This window comes from Musca domestica, unplaced genomic scaffold (assembly GCF_030504385.1).
Source record: "Musca domestica strain aabys unplaced genomic scaffold, Musca_domestica.polishedcontigs.V.1.1 1, whole genome shotgun sequence".
Taxonomy (NCBI): domain Eukaryota; kingdom Metazoa; phylum Arthropoda; class Insecta; order Diptera; family Muscidae; genus Musca; species Musca domestica.
This window is the reverse complement of record NW_026712114.1, coordinates 45,008,551-45,033,284: the sequence shown is the minus strand read 5'-3', so window position 1 is coordinate 45,033,284 and position 24,734 is coordinate 45,008,551. Positions and strand designations below refer to the sequence as shown.

The 24,734-nt window shown below is 34.9% G+C and overlaps 1 protein-coding gene across 2 annotated transcripts in view; it reads right to left on the bottom strand.

The window, feature by feature from the left end:
- Window positions 1-24,734, bottom strand: part of LOC101890894 (uncharacterized) — a 167,661-nt gene that overhangs the window by 107,595 nt on the left and 35,332 nt on the right. For both annotated transcript variants that reach the window (XM_059123442.1, XM_059123435.1), the window contains one exon: window positions 2,242-2,311. The gene's annotated coding sequence lies outside the window, so the exon portion shown is untranslated. The remainder of the gene's footprint in view (window positions 1-2,241; window positions 2,312-24,734) is intronic.

Below are 24,734 nucleotides of genomic sequence, written 5' to 3'. Positions count from 1 at the left end.
AGGCTGTAGTGTCCATTACGAACTTCAAATACCAAATTTGAAACAATTCCGGTGAATAATGTCGCTAAAATCATCAAAATACCGAATATCGGGAGGTACCGTTATATGGGGGCTATACGAAGACGTGGACCTGCACAGATTATTTTATGTCTTAGGCTGTAGTATCCATTACGAACTTCAAATGCCAAATTTGAAACAATTCTGGTGAATAATGTCGCTAAAATCGGGAAGGTACAGGTTATATGGGGGCACAGTTATATGGGGGCTATATGATAACTTAGACCTACATGGCCCATTTACGAACTTAACCTGCCTACTGGCAAAATATACTTGTGTGCAAAATTTTAGCCTTCTATCTCAATTTGTTCGAAAGATAGCGTGATTACAACAGACAGACAGACAGACAGACGGACATGGCTAAATCGTCTTAGAATTTTACGCTGATCAAGAATATATATACTTTGTTGGGTCTGACATGAGTATTTCGAGGAGTTACAAACGGAATGACAAAATTAATATACCCTCCATAGTATGGTGGAGGGTATAAAAAAAGTGCAAGAACGTACACTGCCACAGAAAGAAAATAGACTCGAAAGAGCTAAGGAGTTGCTTCGCTTGGCCGAAAGTGGTGAACTGCCGAATTTGGTTTTCTCCGATGAGAAAACATTCGTTGTCCAGCAGTTTGTAAACAAACAAAATGCACGGTTGGCACTAAAAAATACCAAAGTGTCGATTACCTCAAGCAGGCAAGCGCATTGCCGGGAATGGGCCAAAATAAAAATTATGGCGTTTGACTTTGTTGCAGTTTTTTTTATCTCATCCTGTAAATACTTTGTTAGGTCTAAAATTATTATTTCGATGTATTAGATAGGGATGATGAATTTAATATGTTTAATATATCAGAATTTATTAATTAGATGGAGCCCATTTTGGCTTTACTAAATGATACCCAGCTCAAACACTCATTACAGATAATTTTACTAACCCTTTTTTTAAATGAGCATTTCCCACTAAATAAGTAGTTGTTAGCCGCGAAAGCCCTATTAATACGTACTCATCTATTTGATTTTTATGACCAAAAAATAATATATGTGAGTACTAATTGTACTCACACATTATCGTACTTTATACTTTACTTAGCTCTGATGTAATTCATCACCTCTGATGAAATATGCCACCTAAACCTAACTTTAAATGCAACTCTCCTTAGTAGTTGTTGTTTTTTTTCGACATTTTTTTTGCAACACTCAATTAGTCATTGTTGACGTTGTTGGCTGGTTGGTTGCAGTTTTGCCACAAGCCTTTCCTGGCGCAATGCTTACTATTTTATGGCAGTTGGCATAGCCATATTTGAAAAGCTCTTCGCCAAGCTAGAGTGTGTGCGGTTTATATGGTCGTCTGCTGGTCTGGTTGTCTGTCAGTTTGTCTGCATGTCGAATTTGGTTAAATTAAAGTAAATGCATTGCGGATTATTGAACTGAAAAAGGTATGATTATTATTTTGATTGTTTGTCGTTACGCAAAAAAAAAAAACAAAAGTAGAAAACAGTATCGACAACAACAACACATAATTACATGAGTTGTAATTAACAACAACTGATATGGGGCGCCAGGTTGATAGATTGGTTGGTCGTTTTTCGACCAGAAATAAAAGACAACATTTTACAGAAAAATTCATATTGGAAGTGGGGAAAAACACTTTCCATTTCCAGGAAAACATTTCCATTCCCTGAATAAGGATTTTATTATTTTAATTGTGTGTGTTTGCTTAAATACCAAAAGCCTTTTTGAAAATTTCTCATTTCTCTCATTCACTCTTTTGTATTGGGCTTTGGTTTTTTATGGATATCTCCAGTTTTGCTACATTATCGGAGCTCATTGAACCCACCACAAAACCACATCAAATAATGAAGAGGAAGGCTGCATTTAATGCAGGGATGACATGGCATTCCAACCAACCGACCGACCGACCAACACTTGTCATTGGCATTAAAATAACAGTTACTTTTGTTGGTCGAAGCACTTTAAGTCATGTTAAGCGGCTTAAAGAGAAAACAAAGGCGTCCACTGACGCTTGCCATGCTGAAGAGCCTGGGTCTGGTCAGCAAAAGGATGATGATGGTGATGACAATTGATTCGGGAATTTTTTTTGGAATGTGAGTTGAATGAAAGTTACATATCGACATACACAGACTTGTAATCTAGAAACAATCAGTCACTCTCACATTCAGTCAGTACTTACATGCAAAATTCAATATTCCTCATTTGTGCTTCGCAGATCATCAACGTTGTTGTTATTGTTACTCGAAGAGCTGCAAAGAAAGAGACAAAAAACAACACGAATTATTATTAAATTACCAAGATATTTTTAAGAGGATTATATTTTGCTAAACATGCTATAGAATTACTTAAATAAATGTATAATTTAAAGCAGTTTGGGAAAAAATATTCTAAAAATATTGTGGTATACCCATTTTTAGAAGGGTTGGTGGAAAACTGAAAATTAGAAATTGTTTGAAGAAATTTCTGAAAAAATTAGTAATATTTATAAATTACTAAATTCAGCATTGATATTGCCTTAAAATGAAATTTCAAATTGGGGTCATGCTAATCAAGGTCAAATTAGAAAGAACATACCAAAAAAAAAAAAAAAAAACAAAAAAATAAATAAATAAACAATTTATCAGATAGATGTATATCCCGGCCCAGCAACGTACATAGGGAGCTCATGGGAACCACACTCCCACTAAGAAATAATTCACACATTTGTACACATACTTTTTGATAAAATAGTTTTGATGTTACTCCGTGGAAAAACGCAGTAAAAATCAACCAAATATTAAAAATCGGGAGGTACCGTTATATGGGGCTATACGAAAACGAGGGCTTTATTGCACCCTCCAGAATATTTCCGCGATAATATTCGGCATTTATTCTGATGCCACGGTCGATTAATACGAGCGAAGAGCGACAATCGGCTTTTATGGGGGCCCACATCATCACCATGGCCGGCGCTTGAGTTCTGGTGGCCAACCGAAGGTGCACATTTTCAGTTGCCCTCTTTGGCAAGTAAACACGATCATTTTGTTTGTTTACAAACTGCTGGACAACGAATGTTTTCTCATCGAAGAAAACCAAATTCGGCAGTTCACCACTCTCGGCCAAGTGAAGTAACTCCTTAACTCTTTTGAGTCTATTTTCTTTCTGTTGCGTTGTATGTTCTTGCACTTTTTGAAATTTCAATGGCTTTACTCAGAGCTCATTTTTCAATATTTGCCGAATGGAATATGGCGATATGTTCAGCTCACGACCCATTTTTCGGCCACAGCGACGCGGGTGTCGATCAAGTCGCTTCGTCGCTGAGCTGTCACTGGAATAATTTCAACAGCTATCGGACGAGTGGCTTACAAATGACAGCAGTCTAAAGTTGGTTGCAGTTATTTCATCTCACCCTGTTTTACCTGAAAATTTAGTTGCTTGTTTTAGTTTGATTCAAACATATTTTTGCATTCCTCGTGAATTCGAAATGCCTTTTTCTTCATGCCATGGATATTAAAATTTTGGGTGAAGCTATTCTTTAAATATTCAAGTATTACAAATTTTTCGCCACCGTACCATCTCAAATCGCATGTGCATACATTTGAAAAAGGATTTTTTTTAGCAAACATGCCAACCAACCTGGAAAGCGGAATTAAAAAAGAGTACACCTACATCCTGTTTGAGACTATCTATCATTTGTTTGGGCTTTTGTTGTTTTTTCTCCGGCATTTCTGATAACATTTCATTCATGGTACCACCTTTAAGTCTTTTCGAGTCTCCACAAAGGTGGGCGGATGGTGGAGGCTTATGTTGGGTTGGAATGAATGTGCAAATATATAAAAAACAAGAAAGAATGAAAAGAAAACAATTGTGTAATAGCACATCGAATACAAAAAAAAAGGCTTTGGAATTGTTATTGCGGTTGTTGCTGCATTCAGCAGAAATACTGCAACACAGCAAACGACCAGAAGCAGAAGAAAAAGAAAACAGCAACATTCGTCATAAATGCAATCGGGCGGAAATATGGCTGAGAACCGCAACAACCAACGCCCACCCCACCCCATCATAGACGTATTAAGCACCCTATCCCCAAATCCGAAACACAGCACTCCAGCGCTATGTTATTGTCGTTTGCTTTTGAGGTTTGTATTGTTGTTGTTATATTACGTTATGGAAAGTCATTTGATGACATAAGTAAGTTACTCCGCCACTTTGCTCCACATTTCCATGCGCAATTTCTTGCAACGTGGAATTAGAAGAACACACACACAAAAACTAATACAATGAACTCTTTTCCATTGCCCTGTCTGCCTGCTGCTGTTGCCAATTTGGCGAGTGAACTTTGGTGCTCAGCGAACTGTACAAATGAAATTGTTAGAATTTCTGGTTGATTTTTTTTTCTTTTTAATATTTTTTTTTTATTTTGTTATACGCAATTAACTGGGGGAATGAAAGGAGAAAATAACTGAAAAAAAACTTTTCAAAATTAATTGCATTGTTTAACTGAGAAAGTATCAACGTTTTTAAGGAAATTTCAGAGTTTTCTTCACAAAAATTGTTTATTGAAATGTTATTTCCACGAATACTCCATACGGAATCATATAAATCTTTAAATGATAAATATATATTAACCTTTTAGTAGGGTCCAAACTTTTCACTACTTGGGATATTAATAAAGATCTTCCGTGTAAAGAGAAATTCTACACTCATTCATTCATTCGTTCTCTAGAAAAAAACCTTTTTTCCTGCTATAAACAAGGAAGTTTTTCTTTTTCTATGAATATTGGAAATATTCTATACACATACATTAGGTTATTGAATAGGGTATATTTTCATATATATATATATCTAAAACTCTTCAATTATATGGGTCAATATATGCCAGGTTCTTTTTTATTGTGGATTTCAATACTACTACAATCATATCTGACATGAGGATATTCATGTGTGTTTTCATAAGCCCGTAAGTGCTTGCCTAACATACAAACGTATGTGTGGATTATTTGTTATAAGGATTTATGGTAATCTTCTGCACTTAAAGAAATTAGGTTAAAGGAATACTTTATGAATAACAAAGGTAAAAAATAATCCTCCTATGAATGTAAAAAATGTGAACTTCTGAGTATGGCAATGTATGGCAATCGGACATTATTTTTATTTTTATACCTTTCAATAATAAGTTTGTTATTCCGTTTGTAATTCGCCCAATAAAATAGTCATTTACGAACCAATACATAAAAGTGTAGTGAAATAACTAGCAGTCAGTCAGAATCAACGCCCAGACAAAACGGCTAATGTTAAAATTTGGCACGAGGGTCGGTCTTGGTGCGTAGACGTGTTACAGCAGCGTTTTTGGAAATACGTACTGAAAGGGTACAAACAGTATTAAAAAATTAATGACTGGTAGTGGACGAACGGAATAACCTATTATTCTGAAATTTAGAATGAGAGTCACTGATGGAGTGCAGGATTACATAGAATAGATTGTATTGGACAGACGGAATGAACCAGAATTCTGTAATATGAAATGGCAGTCACTGATGAGGTGCAGGATAGATGTAGCAAAGGGAAAATCGAGTTTGATATATGAAGGACATGTGCAATATAGGGTGAGATGAAAAAACTGCAACAAACTTCAGACTGCTGTCATTTTTACGCCACTCGTCCGACAGTTGTTTAAAATAACCCAGTGACTGCTCATTATATTGTTTACAAGCGTATAAAAGCATTTTTGTGAGAATTTTCCAGAAAACAATTATTCGTGATGGAATTCAAACGTGATTTCTTTACATTTGGCTGTGTCTCGTACCATCGATCATTATCGTGATACTGGTAGCGTAGGCCGACGTCAAGGGAGTGGATGGAAAAAAACAGCAACATCAGCAGAAAAGGTTCGAAAAGTAAAGAAGCGATTTTATCCTGGACGCAAAAAAAAAAAAAACAGCAACATCAGCTGACCCGCGTTGTAGTGGCCGAAAAATGGCTCGTGAGCTGAACATATCGCAATATTCCATTCGGCAAATATTGAAAAATGAGCTCGGGGTAGGTAAAGCCATTGAAATTCCAAAAAGTGCAAGAACTTACACCGCAACAGAAAGAAAATAGACTCAAAAAAGCTGAAGAGTTGCTTCGCTTGGCCTAAAAGTGGTAAACTGTCGAATTTGGTTTTCTCCGATAAGAAAACATTCGTTGTCCAGCAGTTTGTAAACAAACAAAATGATCGTGTTTACTTGCCAAAGAGCTCAGCTGAAAATGTGCACCTTCGGTTGGCCAACAGAACTCAAGCGCCGGCCATGGTGATGGTGTGGAACGCCATAACAGCCGATGGTCACTCTCCGCTCGTATTAATCGACCGTGGCATCAGACGAAAATATTCTGGAGGGTGTATTAAAGCCTTGGGCACGCAAACATTGTGGCCGCAGACCTTGAACATTCCAATAGGACTCAGCACCATCGCACTCAGCACGTGCTATCCAAGAACGGCTACAAAATAAGGTTCTTCGCTTCATTTCCAGCGCACAATGGCCACAAATATCTCCGATTACCAAACCGTTGGACTATTGTGTCTGGAGTAATTTGGAAAGCAAAGTTGGCACTAAAAAATACCAAAATGTCGATCGCCTCAAGCAAACGCTTCGCCGGGAATGGGCCAAAATACCGCAGAGCAACATTCGGGCAGCGTGTGATGGTTTCATTGGGCGTTTGAAGGCCACAATTCGTGCCAAAGGAGACCAATTCGAAGAAATCTAAACTTATTCTAAAATTTGATGCTATTTCTGACATTTTTTGCTTTCATTCAATAAAAATTAAAAAATTGTTAAAATTATGGGGTTTGACTTTGTTGCAGTTTTTTCATCTCACCCAGTAAGTGTGCGAACTGTACTAAATGGTGCTAAATTTGGTATAGTTTGGGGTGAACGGATGAAGCTGGAATTTTGAATTATTGCATTGGGGTTCCTGTTTGGTATTGGGCGAAGGAATAGAGATAAAATTCTTAAATGTGATATTTAGATTACAGAAGTCATCTGTGTTTGAGATTTAGCTGTGGTTTTGGTACGAAATGTACTAAATGATATTTATTTTGGTAAATGCTTGGCTGGAATCTTAATTTTTGGTATATGGTCTTGTATGGTACATGGAATAACGATATGGAGGGAATTTTGAAAATAGGATAATTGAACGAAAAGTATGAAATAGTATACAATTTGATATTGGGTGATGGAATAGAACCGAAATTATAGTACGGAAATTGGTTTCGGAAATGTGTACTATGATTGTTTGAAAATTGCTAAGTGGTAGTGGGTGAAGAGATAGAACTGGAGTCTCGAAAATTAATAGTGAGGTCGCTTTTAGTATCTGGGATTTAGATTTTGAAATGTGTACTATAATTGTACAAAAAGTACTAAATATTACTAAATTTGGTCTTGGTAAAAGGTATAGAAATAAAAATCTTAAATTTTATATTTAGATAACTTTCGGTATCTGAGATTAAGATTTGGAATCGGTTTCGGAAAAGTTGTTCGAAACGTACTAAATTGAACTAAATTTGGTTTTGGGAGCAGCAACCGCAAAATTTTATATTGCGATAACTGTTGGTGGCTAGGTCTGAAATATGAAACGTTTTTGCAAGTGAATACTAAAATCGTACGAAAAGTCCGAAATTTTACTAATGTGTGGATCTGAAATCCCGAATTGTGACATCGAGTTCTCTCTCGACATCCGCTGTTGAGATCTGGGGATGGTTTTGCAAATGTGTACTATAATTGTACGAAAAGTACTAAATGGTGCTCATATAGGATCATTGATGGAGAGCTGTAGTTTGTCTTCGATATGCGTAATAACATTTACCAAATTTGGTATTGGGGGAAGGGTTAGAGCTGAAATTCTGCAATTTGATATGCAACATATGAAGACGTAGAAAATTGAATGTGGGTCCATTGTGAAATGGGTTTACCAATATGCTCATCAGTAATCTTCAAAATGTAAGATTTTGAAAACTTTTTGTTGTTAGAGGTAAAATTTTCCTATTATTCTTTTCGAAAAAGGAAAAAACGGACTAATTTATAAATACTTGAAAGTCTTTATGAAATACAGACTTACCAAAATATTTTTAATAACGGCATAGCCTCTATATATATCCGAACTTCAAAGATTTTAGGAATTTCGGAATATATCCGATTTGGTCATTCAGTTTCAAGTCAAGATCAAGACAAGTTTTCACATGGGGGAAAGTGCAAATTATTCGTCCGGGCCGAACTTAAATCGTATTAACTTTCTTGTGCAATAATCTATAATTTTTCAACTAACCGGTAATGTCAAAACATTTATTTAGAGGGTTTTTTATAAGCCCTTTGGAGATACTAGTATTTATAGGATTTTTAAAAATAAAAAAAAAATACATTGAAATTGTTACTTATCTAGTATGGTCATTGTTTCCTCTGCACCGATTTCATATATATTTTAATATTTCTCATTTTTTTCTCCGTGTACTGACATAAAAGTATGCCATTCCAAAAAAAAATCCAACAAAACATTCACATGTGTTTGCTATAAAACAAAAAGATTGTAGTTTCTGTTGTCATCGTTGCTGATAACAATGCAAAAAAACACAACTGAATATAAAAAAACACATCAATGAAAGTACCTACCACAATGAAATGTAGATTTCCTCTTCTTGTTATATTCTTTTTTATTGAAATTCATTTTTACAATAATAAAATAAAATGAATAAAACGAAACACTGGCAACAACCAGACAACCAGTAAACTATGTACTCGTCGTATGTTCGCAGTCTCAACACTCAATTCTCGGGCTAACAATGCATTACGATGTCAAACATTATTTGAAATGAAATTGAATAGAATTGAATGTCTGTTCTTATTTTTATGCAAATTTAAAAGATAAAAATCGAAACTTAACTATATATTGTGTATTGAGGGATTTCAAGCGTACTACAAAAAAGAGAAGTCTGTTTTGAAGAGATATTACCCTGACTAATCTCGGGAAGATGGGAGTTTCAGAATTTTCTCGCAAAAGAAGGGTAATGGAAGGCAGTTGAAAAATGTAATCTTTGTTGTTTCAGGTTTTTATACCCTACACCACAAGGTGGTCAGGGTCCGTCCGTCTGTCCATGTATTTTTGTAAACAGAGTACAGTTCGCATTTATTGTCCTATCCAGACGAAATTTTGCACAAATCATTTGTTTGGCCCAAGGACGAACCCTATAGAAATTGGAGATAATCGGTAAAAATTTAGATATAGCTCCCATATATATCTTCGTCCGATTTGCCTTTTATTGTGCACCAAACGTGTAATATCAGCCCGAATAGTATGAAACTTTGCACATGCGACCAAATTAGGCCTGAAAATAAGCATGCCAAATTTGATCGAAATCGGTTCAGGTATAGCTATAGCTCCCATATATATTGTTCACCTGATTTGTTATTTTTGCCCTCCACAGCCGTATATGCACCCTGTAACCACAATATTTGGGGAAATATATCAAATACAGCTCAGAAATACATTTGCTAAATATTATCGAGATCGGTTCAGATTTGGATATAGCTCCTATATATAACTTCGTCCGATTTACCTTGGATTGTGCACCAAATTTGCCCAAATTGGATGAAATTTGGCACTTACGACCGAATTGAGTCTAGAAGCTAGTATGTCAAATTTGGTGAAGATCGGTTCAGATATAGCTATAGCTCCCATATATACTGTTCATCCGATTTGTCATATTTGTTACCCACAGCCGTCATATGCACTCCGTAACAACGATATTCAGGGAAATATATCAAATACAGCTCAGAAATACATTTGCTAAATTTTATGGAGATCGGTTCAGATTTGGATATAGCTCCCATATATAACTTCGTCCGATTTACCTTTTATTGTGCACCAAACGTCTAATATTTTTCCAAATGGGATGGAATTCGGCACTTACGACCGAATTGAGTCTAGAAGCTAGTATGTCAAATTTGGTGAAGATCGGTTCAGATATAGCTATAGCTTCCATATATATTATTCATCCAATTTGTTATATTTGTTACCCACAACCGTAATATGCACTCCGTAATATCAGATTTGGATATAGCTCCCATATATATCTTTATCCGATTTCAAATTAATTGTGCACCAAATGGGCAATACAAGTCCGAATTTAAAAGATACAAATGCGTCGGCATATTTAGTCCTTTGAACTTTAAATTATTTATTATAATCATAGCGTGTATGTTTGCATTCTCCCACAAAAACTTTTAATTGTTACGTGGAGTTCAACTAAATTAGCAAAGTGGTGTAGGGTATCATAAAATCGGCCCCGCCCGACTTTAGGACTTTCTTTACTGGTAAGTTTAAATGGATTATATTTATTATTTTTCCAATGAGTGAACTATAAAATCTCAAATTTCAAAATAAGTCGATTTTGGCAAATATCAGAAGAATCTCAAATTTAAGAGATTTTATAACTATCACATATAGCTTTAAGTTTTCCCTTTGTGGAGGGTCTAACAAGTTCAGTCTGACCGAACTTAATATTGTTTCAACTTGTTTTACTTTCATAATTACTTTGTTATGCCACTCAACTTTTGTTCTTCTTCAACAAAAAAAAAAAGAAAAAAAAAAAAAAAAAGAAAAACATGGTTGAAAAAAATCCAGAAAAACTAATGCTGAGCCATAAGCTCATAGCATGTGAGTAAGTTTGAATTAAAACATAGTGGTTTGGCATTAGTGCCGTTGTCTCTGCCATGCCACAGCCAAACATTTGTGTCGGTTATGATGTTCCAACTCATGGTCAATGGCCGCACGAGGCATTACACTTTAGATTTGTATATCATTTGACTGACTGACTGGCTTACGCCACCGTTCATGGGCGATGACGACGTAGCGCCTCATGTGGAGAAAAAAAAAACTCACACACTTACAATGACAGACGTATGGATATGTATGTACATGCATATAGCATTTGCAACATTCACACATCCAAGACAAGACAATCAGTCAAATGTTTTAATCTGGTTTTTATGCTGCTGCTGCTGCTTGTGTTACTGTCAGACATATGGGTGGGGACGTCAGTAACAAACATATATGTTTATGCATGTATAAATCTTGTTATTTCTTTTTGTAGTTTTCTTCTAATTTTTTCCTCGGAGTGAATCTTTAAAGCTAGCAATGGCTTTTGTGGTTTTTGCACATAATACGAGATTTTCCACATCCATACATGTGTATGTAAGTAATCTTGTTATGACCACTTCTTCTTGATTGAAATACAAAATGTAGATAAACATTGATAAACTCTGAATAATCAAATCGTATGATTATTTTATTATCCTTTTTGTGATGCTGTAAAGTTAAGCAATATGAATTCATCAATCAAATGTCAATAATACTTTTATTTGCAATTCATGTTGCAGCTATTTTTATGGGCTATGACATTTTTATTACAGTTTTCAAGTATTTTTTTTTTCATTATTGCAATGATGTTTTTAATTGTTGGGAAAATAAAACGATAACTGCCAAAAGGTACGTTTTATGATCAGACCAATTATTTTATAATGGAAACAATTGCAGCATAATTGGGGGGTAATTATGTTTAATGAGCAAGATTTACACCTAAGAGCAATACAATTTATTTATCTATATCTATACAGGGTGAGATGAAAAAACTGCAACCAACTCGTCCAAAAGCTGTTAAAATTTTTCCCGTAACCGCTCATTATATTGTTTACAAGCGTACAAAAGCATTTTGATGAGAATTTTCCCGACGTAAATGAAGTGGACGGAAGAAAACAGCAACATCAGCAGAAATGGTTTGAAAGTAAACAAGCGGCTTGATCGTCGCAGTGGCCGAAAAAGGGCTCGTAAGCTGAAGATATCGCAAAATTCCATTCGGCAAATATTGAAAAGTGAGCTCGGGGTAAAGGCATTGAAATTCCAAAAAATGCAAGAACCTATACCGCAACAGAAAGAAAATAAACTCAAAAGAGCTAAACAATAGTGAACTGCCGAATTTGGTTTTCTCCGTTTTTTTATACCCTCCACCAAAAAAAGTATGGAGGGTATATTAAGTTCGTCATTCCGTCAACTCATCGAAATAATCATTTTAGACCCAACAAAGTATATATATTCTTGATCAGCGTAAAATTCTAAGACGATTTAGCCCTGTCCGTCCGTCTGTTGTAATCACGCTACAGTCTAAACGAATTAAGATAGGAAGCTAAAATTTTGTACAGATCTCTCTTTTGTCTGCAGGCAGGTCAAGTTCGAAGATGGGCTATATCGGTCCACGATATATTTCAATGGAATTGTCTGAAAATCCAGACAAGTAGTTTCTTGTGGGTACTTTATACCTCGGCAGAGAATTGTCTAAATAGGTGCACAATATCGTATAGCCCCCATATAACTGTACCCCCCGATATTCGGTATTTTGGTGATGTTAGCCACATTTTTCAATGGAATTGTCTTAAAATCCACACAAGTAATTCCTTGTGAGTACTTTACCCCCTGAGAGAGACTTGTCTATACAGGTCCACGATATCGTATATCCCCCATATAACGGTAGCCCCCGATATTCGGTATTTTTATGATTTTACCCACATTTTTCATCGGAATTGTCTGAAAATCCACACAAGGAATTCCTTGTGGGTACTTTATACCTCGGCAGAGAATTATCTATATAGGTCCACGATATCGTATAGTCCTCATATAACGGTACCCCCGATATTCGGTATTTTGATGTTTTTAGTCATATTTTTCAACGGACAGAGAATTCTCTATATAGGTTAACGATAACGTATAGCTCCCATATAACGATATCCCGCGGTAATCGGTATTTTGAAATTCCACACTAGGAGTTCCTTGTGAGTACTTTACACGTAGATTGTCTTTATAGGTCCACCATATCGTATCGGCACCTTCCTATATTAGATATTTTAAAGATTTAAAAAAAAAAATTTTAATGGATTTAATTTTTTTGAAAATTTTCTAATTCGTTCCATATGGTGGAGGGTATTCAAAGTTCGACCCGGCCGAACTTACTGCTTTTTTACTTGTTTTTTTTTTTTTGGTTTTTAGAAAACCTTCGTTGTCCCACAGTTTGTAAGCAAAATACCAAAGTGTCGATCACCTTAAGCAAGTCCTTTACAACATATCTAAACTTATTCTAAAATTTGGTACTATTTCCGACATTTTTTGCTTTCATTCAATAAAATTAAAAAAAAATGTAAAAATTATGGTGTTTGACTTTGTTGCAGTTTTTTTTATCTCCACATATGCCAGACATAGCACCTTAATTGTAGCGCATAACAAATGTCAGTCAATAAAATATGTAACGTTTCTAATTTCAAGTACTTGCTTTTTTTTTAACACGGAACACTTAAAACAAATTCACAAACCGAGTTTCTGTTGTTTTTGTTTTCATTGTCACTTTCGACGCGGCAAATTGACACAAATTTCCAGACAAATTTTTATGATTGTTCGTACAACAACACATTCATACAATGTGCTGATGTTCGAACAACATGGGGGTGCCACATGTGGTTTCAAATTACCCAACATGTCCATCAATGTATGAATTGCGCAATAAAACCAAAAAAAATGTAACCCTTTTCGTTTAATGGTCAGAAGATATCATACAGAGCCTGTAGAGAAGTACAAAAAAAGGACACTGATGGCTGCTGATGTGTTAATTTGTTATATATCAATCCTTTTTTTCGTGTAACTGGCAGATTGCATATTATTTTTAAAATTTATTATGTCATTTGAAATGCTTTTGATAAGCATTTATTATACGGCGCCTGGTGTTATATTAAGTGCATGCAACTTTGTTATGTATGCTTTTTTTTTTAAAAGTAAGAGTGTTTTCAAAGAGTAGCTACACTGTGGAGGGTATATTAACTTTGTCTTTCGTTTTGTAACTCCTCGAAATATTCATGTCAGACCCAGTAAAGTAAATATATTCTTGATAAGAGTAAAAATTGTAGGTCGATTTGTATGTCTGTCCATCTGTCTGTTTTAATCACGCTATCTTTCTAACAAAATGAGATATAATGCTAAAATTTTGCGTGTATTTTGCCAGTGGCCAGGTTAAGTTCGTAAATGGGTTATGTTGGTCCACGTTTTCATACAGCCACCATATAACGGAACCCAATATTCGATATTTTGATGATTTTAGCTACATTATTAACCGGTTTCAAATTTTGTAGTTGAAGTTCGTAATGGGTACTACAATATATGACAAACCAGTAAAGAAAGTCTTAAAGTCGGGCGGGCCGACTTTATGATACCCTACACCATTTTGCTAATTTAGTAGAGCTCCGCATAAAAATTAAAAGTTTTTATGGGAGAATTTAATCATACACGCTATGATTATAATTATAATTTAAATTTCGAAGCTCTAAATATGCCGAAGCATTTGTATCTTTTAAATTCGGACTTGTATTGCCCATTTGGTGCACAATTAATTTGAAATCGGAAAAAGATACATATGGGAGCTATATCCAAATTGGAACCGATCTCCATAAAATTTCGCAAAGATATTTCTAAGCTGTATTTGATATATTTCCCTGAACATCGTTGTTACGGAGTGCATATTACGGCTGTGGGTAAGAAATATAACAAATCGGATGAACAGTATATATGGGAGCTATAGATATATCTAAACCAATCTTTACCAAATTTGACATATTAGCTTCTAGACTAAATTCGGTCCTAAGTGCCAAATTCCATCCCATTTGGACAAATATTAGACGTTTGGTGCACAATAAAAAGTAAATCGGACGAAGTTATATATGGGAGATATATCCAAATCTGAATCGATCTCGATAAAATTTAGCAAGTGTATTTCTGAGCTGTATTTAATATATTTCCCCAAATATTGTTGTAACAGAGTGCATATTACGGCTGCGAGGGACAAAAATAACAAATCGGATGAACAATATATATGGGAGCCATAGCTATATCTGAACCGATTTCGATCAAATTTGGCATACTTATTTTCAGGCCTAACTTGGTTGTATGTGCAAAATTTCATACTATTCGGGCTGATATTACACGTTTGGTGCACAATAAAAGGCAGATCGGACGAAGACATATACGGGAGCTATATCTAAATTTTGACCGATTATCTCCAATTTCAATAGGGTTCGTCCTTGGGCCAAACAAATGATTTGTGCGAAATTTCATCTGGATAGGACAATAATTGCGAACTGTACTTTGTTTACAAAAATATATGGACAGACGGACGGACGGACATGCATAAATCGACTCAGAATGTGATTCTATGGAGATCCTCAAAAGTAACTATGGGTCAATATCGTTTCCTTTTGCCTGTTACAAACAAATGCACAAAGACATAATACCCTGACCACCTTGTGGTGTAGGGTATAAAAAGTGTTTATGCACGTCCACGTCTTCGTATAGTCCCCATATAATGTTACCTCCTAATATTCGGAGGTAACATTATATAACTACAGCCTATGACAAAAAATTACTTATGAGGGAACATGTCTCCGAATAGCCTCCATATAAGGGGTTTCATTTGAGAGGCATTTTTCTACGGATTTTCTTTGAAATGTTTCAAGTTGAACGTGCAAAAATCCATTCAAATTGGGCTGATATTACATATCCACATTAACCATGAAGAAGATATACGCGGGACTATCGCTATATCTGAACCGGTTTTGAATTACTTGATTATAAGCTGAATCAAGAATTTGGTGCTCAATAAACCTAGATTTGGATAAAAATATATTTGGGAGCTATATCTAAATTTGAAACAATCTTGGTAAAACATGAGATAAGTATATTAGAATCTGAGGGACTTAAACACCAAATCGATTATAACATATATCAGCGCTATAGGTATACCTGAACCGATTTTCACCAAATTTATAGTACTATCTTCTAGAGTCTATACAAAAATGAATTCATGTGTAGATAATTTTCTGTCATATCTATTGTGATATCCAAATACCAACTTCGGATTAGTTCGGCGGCTAAGATCATCAAAATATCGGAAATTTGGAGGTACCATTTTGTCATAGGAGGTGCAACCAATTGCAAATTCTAAGCACCACCTTTGAAACAATTCCGTTAAAAATTTTAAATAAAATCATAAAAATAACGAATATTGGGACATCCATATAAAAGTTTAAGATTTCTACCAATATCTAATTTAGTACTACTTAGTACTTTCCGAACAATTATGGTACAAATTTGTAATACCAACGCCATATGTTAACCACAGACACCAACAGTGACATTTGTATCAAATTTCATTATTTCAGCTTTATTCCTTCACCCAATACCAAATTTAGTACTATTTAGTACTTCTCGTACAATTATAGTACTCATTTCCAAAACCCCCTCCATACCACAATTTCAGATACCAACAGAGGCCACAGTACTAAATTTAAGGATTGCAGCCATGTCCTTTCACCCAATAGTACCCTTTAGTGATTTTCGCACAGCACTCATTTCCAAAAAAAAAAAAAGGATTTCCTGATCCATTCCTTCACCCAATACCAAATTTAGTACTATTTAGTACTCTTGGTAAAATTATAGCGCACATTTCCAAAACAACCTCTATATTTTAACCACAGACACCACCTGTGGTATCTATTTCGAATTTCAGGACTCCAGCTTCACTCAATACCAAATTTAGTACGAATCTAGTACTTTAGTGTAAATTTATTTCCCAAGGAACCGCCAAATCTCACAAACAAATTCCATCAGTAATCCAAATATTAAATTTAAAAATTTTATCTCTTACCCAAATATAAAATTATTCCGTACTTTTCGTACAATTATTTTACATATTTTCCAAATCACCTCTATATCTTAACCATAGAAAACAACAGTGCCATCTATATCAAATTTCGTGAATACAGCTTAATTTTTTCACCAAGTACCAAAAATAGTACCAATCAGTACTTTTCTTACAATTATAATACACACATCCAAAACCATATGTCCAGGCTACACATGAACAGTGACCTCAATACAAAATTTCAAATTGCAATAACTATCTGTTCACCAAATACCATGCCACATCTTCGGAATTCTAGCTCCATTCCTCGAACCTAATCCTAACTCTAGCTTCAGCCGTTTCGTCTTGTTGATTCTCAATCAGCAAGTTTTTTCACAACTCTTTTATAAACAGGGTGAGATGGAAAAACTGCAACCACTTAGAAACTGTCATTTCTAAGTCACTCGTCCAACAACTGTTAAAATTATTCCAGTGACAGCTAATTATATTGTTTAAAAGCGTACAAAAGCATTTTGGTGAGAATTTTCTAGAAAAAAGTTATTCGTGATGGAATTCAAGCGTGATAGTGTGATTTCTTTATATTTGGCTGGAAAGCCGCAAGCGGCTATCGTTAGAGCACTCCAGCATTTGAATGTGAATAAATATTTTGTGTCTCGTACCATCGCTCGTTACCGTGATACTGGTAGCGCAGCCCGACGTTAAGAAAGTGGACGGAAGAAGAAACAGCAACATCAGTAGAAATGGCTCGAAATTAAACAAGCGATTTGATCGAAACCCACGTCGCAGTGGCCGAAAAATGGCTCGTGAGCTGAACATATTCGGCAAATAGTGAAAAATGAGCTCGGGGTAAAGTCATTGAAATTTCAAAAAAGTGCAAAAACTTACCCCGCCATGACAGTCGATGGTAGCTCTTATCCGACCGTGGCATCAGAATAAATGCCGAATGTTATCGCGAAAATATTCTGGAGTGTGTATTAAAGCCTTGAGCACACAAACATTTTGGCCGCAGGCCTTGAACATTCCAACAGGACTCAACAATGGTTCATTTCCAGCGCACAATGGCCACAAAAATCTCCGGATACCAATCCGTTGGACTATTGTGTCTGGAGTACTTTGGAAAGCAGGGTTGACACTAAAAAATACCAAAGTGTCGATCACATCAAGCAAGCGCTTGGCCGGGAATGGACCAAAATACCGCAGAGCAACATCCGGGCAGCGTGTGACTGTTTCATTGGCCGTTTGAAAGCCATAATTCGTGCCAAAGATGACCAATTCAATATCAATATTAGGTTCATTTAGGTACTTTTTCGTGCTATTTAGTTTAATTAAAAAAAAAAATAATTGTTATTCGAAATCGTAGTCGACTTGGTTGCTATATCTCAGCTTGAGAAAATTTTTCCGACATCGTAGAGTCCATGCATAAACTAAAATACTATATTTTCTTTTTTGCATGTGCGTATATGTTCACGTTTTCCACACTTAGACAAAAAGGCGATTCTTCGATTCAATCCGTAAAGTAAAAGAAAAATATAAAAACCTCCTAATTCACTTAGTCTGCAACACATGAAACACGAATCATGCAAAGGGAACATTTGGTCCTCTGCCCCGCCTATCTTCTCGCTCATTGAACCAAATAAACTCAACTTCATCCTTGGCAAATGTCAAATTAGTGTTTCGCAAAGAGCAAAATGTTCTCGATAATCATATTTTCTTTCCTTAGTAAACTTTTTTCCTTTTAACTAACAAACTTTGCATAGCATAAAGCCAATATTCAACTTAGTGGAAACACCCTTCTATGTCATAATGGTGCTATTGTCGATTAGAACGGTAGTAGAAGTAGAAACTTTTACATTTTACCTGGAAACGTGTCTAGCTGTCAGGTGTGCTGGAGAAGTAGCAAAAGCATAAAAACGTACACACACACACAAAGTGGGAAAAAAACTACAAATCACACACTCAATGTATTCGCTAACTGATAAGTTTTTTTCCGATCTCGAACAAATAAGCATCATTGCAAAACGAGAGAAAAACATTGTTACAGAATATTGGCTATATATTGTAAAGTACCACCCTCCCTCCGATTTGAACTTTTTTCCTCATCCATTGCATTGTGAGAAATACAAAAAAAAAGGAAAAGAGTGTAGGGTTTGTTTGCAAAACAGCAGGCGATTTACAATTCTTGCACACACACTGTGCTCGCGTTTTCCCTTCTCTCCCAATGTTGGATATTTTTGTTTGAGTTTTTCCTCGCTTTTTGCAAATAAATTCGTCAAAATGTCAATTTTCGTGGAATTTTGGATTATTTTTGATGGCTGCTTTGGCTTTTTCTGTTCGTCTCTCTATTTTATTGTTTTGCCAGCATATTTTTGCTGAGCAAGCAATCGAATGTGAATAAAGGATTTGATTGCAAAAATTTTTAAAACACAAAAATATGCAACAATGACAATTTATTCTTTGCCAAAAAAAAAAAAAAACAGAAAAAATAAGAAACAATATTGAACCAAATTTGTATGCTCCAAAGAGCTGCAAATGTACCAAATTTAAATGAAGTTCAAATAAAGCAATTTGCTGTGGATTTAATAAATGTTGTTTTTGATTCATTACCTGGAAAACTAATAGTTTTTGTTTTTGGTTTCATATACATGTTTATTCAGTGAAATGCTAATTGTGCAAATACATACATACAGGGTGATAACTGCAACCAATTTCAGACTGCTATCATTTCTAAGCCACTTGTTTGACAGCTGTTAAATTTATTCCAGTGACAATTCATTATATTGTTTACAAGCGTACAAAAGCATTTTAGTGAGAATTTTCCAGAAGCATTTAAATGTGAATACAACCTTTGTGTCTCGTACCATCGCGTAGCCCGATGTCAAGGAAGTAGCCGAAAGAAAACAGCAACATCAACAGAAATGGTTCGAAAAGTTAAGAAGCGATTTGATCGAAACCCGCGTCGCAGTGGCCGAAAAATGGCTTGTGAACTGAACATATCGCAATATTCCATTCGGCAAATATTAAAAAATGAGATCGGGGTAAAGCCATTGAAATTCCAAAAAGTGCAAGAACTTACACCCCGACGGAAACAAAATAGACTCAAAAGAGCTAAAGAGTTGCTTCTCTTTGCTGAAAGAGGTGAACTGTCGAATTTGGTTTTCTGCGATGAGAAAACATTCGTTGTCCAGGAGATTGTAAATAAACAAAATAATCGTGTTTTCTTGCCAAAGAGGTCAGCTGAAAATGTGCACCTTCGGTTGGCCACCAGAACTCAAGCGTCGGCCATGGTGATGGTGTGGGCCGCCGCCAGCGGAAATTCGCTTTCACCTCGTATTAATCGACCGTGGCATCAGAATAAATGCCGAATATTATCGCGGAAATATTCTGGAGGGTGTATTAAAGCCTTGGGCACGCAAACATATTGGCCACGGACATTGGACATTCCAACGGGACTCAGCACCATCGCATTCAGCAAGCGCCACCCAGGAATGGTTACACAATGAGATTCCTCGCTTCATTTCCAGCACACAATGGCCACCTAAATTTCCGGACACCAATCCAGACTATTGTATCTAAAGTATTTTGGAAAGCAAGGTTGGCACTAAAAAATACCAAAATGTCGATCACCTCAAGCAAGCGCTTTGCCGAGCAGCAGCGTGTGACTGTTTCATTGGCCGTTTAAAGGAGATAATTCGTGCCAAAGGTGACCAATTCGAAACAATCTAAACTTATTTTAAAATTTGATGCTATTTCCGACATTTTTGCTTTCATTCAATGAAATTTAAAAAAAAAAGATGTAAAAATTTTGAATATTGTAGTTTTTTATCTCACCACGTACGTCCTGTCCAAAAATGTTCATATGATCTTCAGACTAAAGTAATGGTTCATTTTTTGACGAAAAACATTTCCTGGGCCAAAAATTGAGTAAGTTTTTAGGACTTCATTACCAAAATTTCCAATTTTCAAAGGACTTTCTAATCAAAAAACGAAAAGCAGGAATGAAAACTATCTTTTCGTTCTCGGGCAAATCTTTCCAACATTTGTGGAATTTGGGGTTTTCATTTTTTAATTTTTTTTTTTAAATTGTTAGTTTTACAAGGACCTCTTGACCAAAAAATTGTGGAAGAAAATATCATTTTTAAAGAGCCAAAACGGTTCCAAGAAGCTCATGGCTAAAAAAAAAATAATAAAAAGACCTACTGATAAAAATACCTTGGGTTTTTTAAGGTTTTCCCGTAGACCAAGCCAAAAATCGTGGACAAAAAAAAAATTCAAAGAAGCTCCTAACCAAAATATATTAGTATTTTTATGAGTAATTGAATCGACAATTTCTGAACTATTTTATGGACAAAAATCGTGGATTTTAAAATAATCAATAGAAAATTGAACAAAAATAGTGGTTACAACCCAAAGTTGTACCAACCTCTTGAAAAAGACATTTTTAAAGCTTTTATGTTCTACCAAAAAAAGACCTTTTGACTCGAAAATTTAAAAGAAAATATTTTTCCTGGCCAAAAAAGTGGATTTTTAAGAAAGAGTACATTGGCCAAAAATGGGTATATCTAAAAATCAATGATTTTTAATTGTTTTAATTGACCAAAATCTGGATTTTTAATTGACCAAAATCTGGAACTCTTGACTAAAAACAGTAAGTTAAAAAAAATTAAAAAATAAGAAAAAATTTTCAACAAACTCCTCACCGACAATTAGAATTTTTTAATTTTTCCTAAAGGACATCCAGATTAAAAACTGTGGATTTCAAAGAATAATTTATATAGGACACCCTGATAGAAAATCGTGGATTGGAAACAAAAGGAAGGACCTCCAGACTAATCTTCTGATCAAAAATTAGATTTTTTAAAATAAGCATCAATATTTTTGGGTTACATTTTTCTAAGCGTGTCTCGATGTATAAGATTCCCAGGTCGAAAATTGAGGATATTTTCAAAATCTTTTTTCTGCCTTAAACCATGGCAAATCGTTTTCAAGAGGACTTTTTGTCTTATATTGTAGAAGAAAATCGTGAGTCTGACTTTTTAGAAACTTCATGTCTAAAATATGGGCTTTTAATCAAAAATATTTTTCAAAGGCTTCCTTACAAAGAAAGTTTTTTTTTTAAATAATATTCCCTGCCATTCACTTATTTTAAACTGTTTTTAGATTAGATTTTCAAAATTAAATTATCTATTCACTTTCGTAAAATGTCTCCTCGTATCTTCAATTTTAAATATCACATAATAATTTCTATAATTTTTTATTTTAAATTCGGCATATTATTAGCTTAAATTTTCTTATTTTTTTTTTTATTTCTACCTCCTCAAAGTTTCAAAAAATAAAAACAAAGAGTAATTAAAATAAGAAATAATAACTATAAAAAAACTTTGTGAAACATATTTCTTAATGAGTTTTTCTATGCAAGCTTATATTTAAAAAAATTCTCCCCAAAAGAATTAAATGTTTTTTGTTGTTGTTTAAAAATACAAAACAACAGTTTAGACATGATGGTACCACAAAGCTTTTTTCTTTGACTAAGAAACTTAACAACAAAACAAACAAAAATAAAACGAAAAAAGAAAATGTCTTGTATTTCTTAAAATAGAGGAAAAACCAAACAAGTGCAACTTGTGCTGAGTTGTATTGCTTGGGGGGCATTGTCGGTATGATGGAAACGCACACACACACACACACAGTTATTCAACAACCACTTCGATGTAATGAGCCACCTCCTCCTCCGGCATTAGTAATGTTAGTGGGGAGTAGAATCAACGAAATTGCATAAGCCAAAGCTATGTGCAGGAATCCAACTGATGATGATGACAACAGCATCTAAACCGTAAAGAGACTCACTCTTGGTCGGATGGATGATCATGCATGCCGCAGCATCAAACCATAAAATTAACCAAAATAAAAATATCAACAAATAAGACAGTGTCATAAAAAAGGCATTGCCTTGTGATGCCATGGAAATGCCATAGAAGAAAATCTATTTTAAAATAGTTGGAGAGGAAAAAATAGCTAATAGTGCAGCGCACTTTTGGGTGGAGAATACTTTACGAAAATACCACTCAAGAGAAATAGATAAACAATTAGAAACATTTGGAAGTTTTCCATCATTTTCCACGAATTTTTATTTGGCTGTAAATTTTTCCAGTCCCAAAGGAAATGCAATAGATTTGGTGTGAATGAAATCCGGCACTTTATTACTTCACGAATGACATAATTTTTCACACTCATATAAATACACACTCTGTGTATGTATATGTGTCTGCGCCATGGTATAATAAAACGTAATAAATTAATACCATTTGTGGGTGTAATGTACAATTTTATATGTTTTAATGTCGTCATTTATAGCTCTCCAATTGAAAGAAAGCCATCATCAACAAGTAGTATGCACAAAAAAAGGAATAAGTACTCTCTTTGATATTGTAATGTGTGGAATTAATATTAAATTTTATTGAATGAAAGCAAAAAATGTCGAAAATAGCATCAAATTTTAGAATAAGTTTAGATTTCTTCGAATTGGTCAACTCTGATACGAATTATGACCTTCAAACGGCAAATGAAACCGTTACACGCTGTCTGAATGTTGCTCTGCGGTATTTTGGATTTTATGATACCCTACACCACTTTGCTAATTTAGTTGAGCTCCAGTTAATAATTAAAAGTTTTTATGGCAGAATTCAACCATACACGCTATGATTATAATTATAATTTAAAATTCAAAGGACTAAACATGCCGAAGCATTTGTATCTTTTAAATTCGGACTTGTATTACCCATTTGGTGCGAAATTAATTTGAAATCGGATAAAAATATATATGGGAACTATATCCAAATCTGAACTGACCTCGATAAAATTTGGCAAAGATATTTCTGAGCTGTATTTGATATATTTCCCTGAATATCGTTGTTACGGAGTGTATATTACGGCTGTGGGTAACAAATACAATAAATCGGATGAACAATATATATGGGAGCTATAACTATATCTGAACCTATCTTCACCAAATTTGGCATACTATCTTCTAGACTAAATTCGGTCGTATGTGCCAAATTCCATCCCATTTGGACAAATATTAGACAAATATTAGTTTGGTGCACAATAAATGGTAAATCGGACGAAGTTATATATGGGAGCTATATCCAAATCTGAACCGATCTCGATAAATTTTAGCAAAGGTATTTCTGAGCTGCATTTGATATATTTCCCCAAATATTGTTGTTACAGAGTGCATATTACGGCTGCGGAGGACAAAAATAACAAATCGGATGAACAATATATATGGGAGCTATAGCTATATCTGAACCGATTTCGATCAAATTTGGCATACTTATTTTCAGGCCTAATTTGGTTGTATGTGCAAAATTCCATACTATTCGGGCTGATATTACACGTTTGGTGCACAATAAAAGGCAAATCGGACGAAGATATATATGGGAGCTATATCCAAATTTTTACCGATTATCTCCAATTTCAATAGGATTCGTCCTTGGGCCAAACAAATGTTGTTTGCAAAATTTCATCTCAATCGGATAATAAATGCGACCTGCATTTTGTTCACAAGAATACATGGACAGACGGACGGACGGACATGCATAAATCAACTCAGAAAGTGATTCTATGCAGATCATCAAAAGGAACTATGGGTCTATCTCGTTTCCTTTTGCCTGTTACAAACAAATGCACAAAGACATAATACCCTGACCACCTTGTGGTGTAGGGTATAAAAATCGGAACAGTTACTACAGCCTATAACACCAATTACTTATGGAGGACCACGTATTTGTATTGCCCCCATATAACGGTTTTCATTTGAGTGGTATTTTCTGACGAATTTTTTTTTTTTTTTAAATTTTCAAATTTCTTCGAAATGGGGGAGGGTATAAAATGATCGGCTCGGCCGAACTTAGCTACTTTTTTACTTGTTT